A 4,358-nucleotide genomic window follows, 5' to 3' on the forward strand; every position below is an offset into this window, starting at 1 on the left:
TAAAACTCTTTCAAATTATTCTTGTTTCATTGCTTTTAATTTATTGTGAACATGTGGAAATAATGTGTCCAATGTGTGGCAGGTTCCTGAGCCTCTTAAACAACTAGAATGTAAAGTGATAGAATAAAGTGGATAGAAAGAAAACTAGCTTCAATAAACCAGATGCTTCAAACAAGCTAAAGGACCAGAGTCACTTAAAGGAACACACTGCCCATTTTCAACCAGCTTTGTATCATTAGAACATCAGTACTCTCAATAACTGTCAAACTAGATGAATGACTTCAAAACCGTTTACAGTTTGAGAGTTGATTTGAGTTAATGAGTTATTAATTTGAGTTAGTGTGGACCAGTGATGTCACTGGTCCACACTTTAACACTCAATAACTGTCAAATTAAATGACAGACTTAAAAACTGTTTACAGTTTTCTGATATACTACTGATGTTCTAATGATACAAAGCTGGTTAAAAATGGGTGGAGTGTTCCTTTAAGATGTTTCCTCTAGCTGTTATTATGACCCACTGATCTGTTTCAGGGCAGAAGCTCCTGCTGTTGTCAGAGTACCATTGTTAAAATGTATTTAAAAAAAAAAATCAAAACGCAAACAATACCTGTTGACAGGCAGGTGGATTGTATTATTTCCTAACTTGATTATTTTACCACGTTCATACTTGACCCATGTTCAACCCTTTTGTCAATTCAAACCAAGTCAGCCATTGTCTTAACTGTTTTGAATGGATTGTGGAAAACAATGAGAGTAAGAATATGTCAACATGTTACGCTGAACGTTAAAACATGTCACCGCGTTACGCTGAACGTTAAAACATGTCGTCGAAGCTGAAGTCATCTCCGGTGTCGAACAGAGAGCCGACAGGTAGGAAGGGGTGTGGCTTCTCACGGGGCGGAGCCTGCCAACTGACTGCTTCTTGATGCTGTGGCCCTGCTGACTTGTGGGCGGGGCCTTCATCAGATACACAGAGACTGACGGCCATGTTCGGCCTATCACAGAGACTGACAGCCGTGTCCGGCCTGTCGAAAGTCAGATCGTTGGCCCCGCCCACTGAGCAGCTCCGCCCACAGACCTTCTTCCTGGACTGCTCCTCTTCCTCCTCCTCCTCCTCATCCTGGCGAGCAGCGCTGAGGAACTGAGTCCACCTGGAGCCAGAGGGAGGACCAGTATGAAGACCAAGAGGCGGACTGGTGGGAACATGAGTAGGACCAGTATGAAGACCAGTAGGAGGACCAGGAAGGGCAGTATGAAGACCAGTAGGGAGAGCAGTCTGGGCTCTGGAGTCTGCGTTGGGTGAACTGGGAGTTCTGGTAGGAGGCCTCACACTGGAGCAGCTGGACTGGAGAGAGAGATGATTGATTGATTCATTGAGAGATGATTTATTCTCACTGTATTTATCATTAGTGATATCAGCAGAGATGGGAAGTAACTAAGTACAAATACTTTGTTACAATACTTAAATAGATACTAAATACGTTTTCCACTTTCTTTCTGCTATGGGAATTTAGTAGTGTTGTTGATGAATGCAGGTCAACGTTTTGTGTAAATCTGAGGAAGTCTTTATGTTTTATCAGTCACTAAACAATACTAGATTAAAATGTCAGGAAACTACCAAGTGGTACGCTCCGCATCTGAAACTACCAAGTGGTACGCTCCGCATCTGGGGAGACAGACGAGGATGTACTGTTTCACATGTAGCAGACCGGTTCATTCATTGGTGAAAAGTAATAAATATACATGCTTGTCTTTTTATTTTCACTGAAATGTTTTGTGTAAATGAGTCGCTATGTATGATATCCTAACGTTACTGCTATCATCTGATGCATCATCAGAGAGGGGGAGAGAGAGCCTTTGTGTCATTACAAGTTGCTGTCTTGCTTTTTGGTGTTTCAAGAGTAAATATCTCAACTCCACGGACGTGTTGAGTTGCAGCAGCCTGCTGTAGGCTAGCGCCCTGCAAACCGTGCAATGGAATTTCTGGAGCGGAGGCGTGTCTCATGTTACGTTGGGCTCAGTGTGAGCCATGTGTAAGCTGGATCGGCACCACAGGGCACACGGATTGGCAATTTCGGATCCTTGAATTACGTCAGTATCGGCACCCGATACCAATATTGGATCGGTCCCATCCCTACTGTGACCCAAACAAATTTAGGAGCAGAGATTAAATACCATCTGCATACATCCTCTGTAGCCAATCCTACTACCGTACTATAATAGGAGAGCTGTGTGTCCCCACACTAGAATTGAGCGCGTGTTATGACCCTGGGTCATATGTACTGTATTTGTCATCTGTTAACATCAATCCTTTCCTCCTCAGTGTGTGTGTATGTGTGGGTGTGTGTGGGTTGCAGTGTGCTTGAGTGTGATTGAGGAATGATGTGCAGGTGGTGTTCACCCTGATTGGCCTGGTCAGGTGATGGGGCTGCTGATGGCTGATTGGCTGGTGGAGATCATTTAAGCCAGCTGATGCCATCCTGCCTCCCCTTGCTCTCACATCCAACAATGGAGGCAACCATGCTGAAGCTGTGTTTTGTTGCTGCAGTGTTCCTCTCTAATGTAATTTAGTGCTTATAGACATGGATGCTTTTGTGTTAAGGTAACTTTTAACTTCTGTAATTGTAAATGGTAAACTGCACTGTAAACTATTTATTTAAGCAAAGTAGCAGTATGGAGGGAGAAGCCATTTTTGCTTTGTGACATTTTCTCCTGTTTTGTTGTAGGAGTTAGGTTAGAGTTCTGTCTTTTGTTTAACCCATCCTTTTCCTTTGGTAGGTAAGTTTAGGGTTGGGGTTTAGTTTCTTTTTGTTTGTTGTGTTGGCATTTTCTCTGAACTAAATAAGCTGCTACTTGTGAACTTTTGATCATGGTTCTGGCTGGCCATTCTTGGAAGTGGGAAGAGTGGGGGCACCTTTGTGTTGTGATCCGGTTCCCCTATGCCGGGTCGTAACAAAAATTGGGGGCTCGTCCGCTTTTCTTGTTCGTCATCGCGTAATCCGGTGAGTATTTTGTTGCTTCTATTTGGCTGGCAGTCTTGTGTGTTGGTGGTAATGGAGTGAGTTACAGGTGCTGTGACATGAGGAGCTGAGGAAGCTCGTGTGGCAAAGCTGGGGAGAGAGGTTTGTTGGACGTGGAGCCGGTCATAGAGGGGACGACGGAGGAGGGGTGTGACGAGGCTGGGCCATCAGCAGCGCTTGACTCCACCACAGATCTGCCTGAGTGGTGGGTATGTTGGGGGAGGAGCTGCGGGTAGTTCTCCATATCAAGGAACTGGAACTTGAGGTTATGCGCCTTCAGATAGAGGCGTTCAAGTTGAAACACCAGTCTGGTAATGCACCTCAGTCCTCTCCACTCCTGCCCTCTTCCTGCGTAAGCTTTGATAACAGGCACATCTCCACAGGTATAAAGCCACCATCCTTTGAGGGGACTGCCAACCATAGTTTGCGTGGGAGAAAAGTGCACGCTTTTGTCTATTTTGCTTAAAATGTTGGACTTCGTTTAAATTTTGTAGTTCAGTAGCTTGCTAAATTTGTGGTTCTTCGTTGACATTTCAGTGTTGTCAAATTCTGTGGTCCTTCGGTGGCTTGCTTGTGTAGCTTGCTTAACTTTTAAGTTTGCGTAAACGCATTTGGAAAGAGGTAACAGTGTTTCCCGTTAGGAGTGATGGGTTGGCAGGGGTCGACATAAGAAAGAGGGGTAACAGTGGTTCCCGTTAGGAGAGATGGGGTGTTTGGTACTTGGCTGTTAATTTTTTTTCTGTCCTGAGTAGAACATCTTTTTGGGGCAAGATGTTCTTTTTGGAAAGGGGTGTTATGACCCTGGGTCATATGTACTGTATTTGTCATCTGTTAACATCAATCCTTTCCTCCTCAGTGTGTGTTACAGTGTGCTTGAGTGTGTGATTGAGGAATGATGTGCAGGTGGTGTTGATTGGCCTGGTCAGGTGATGGGGCAGTTGATGGCTGATTGGCTGATGGAGATCATTTAAGCCAGCTGATGCCATCCTTCCTCCCCTTGCTCTCACATCCAACAATGGAGGCAACCATGCTGAAGCTGTGTTTTGTTGCTGCAGTCTTTTCTGTAATGTAATTTAGTGCTTATAGACATGGATGCTTTTGTGTTAAGGTAACTTTTAACTTCTGTAATTGTAAATGGTAAACTGCACTGTAAACTATTTATGCAAAGTAGCAGTATGGAGGGAGAAGCCATTTTTGCTTTGTGACATTTTCTCCTGTTTTGTTGTAGGAGTTAGGTTAGAGTTCTGTCTTTTGTTTAACCCATCCTTTGGTAGGTAAGTTTAGGGTTGGGGTTTAGTTTCTTTTTGTTGTGTTGGCATTTTCTCTGAACTAAAT

The sequence above is a fragment of the Poromitra crassiceps genome (genome assembly GCF_964638095.1).
Source record: "Poromitra crassiceps genome assembly, chromosome: 15".
In the NCBI taxonomy this organism is placed as follows: domain Eukaryota; kingdom Metazoa; phylum Chordata; class Actinopteri; order Beryciformes; family Melamphaidae; genus Poromitra; species Poromitra crassiceps.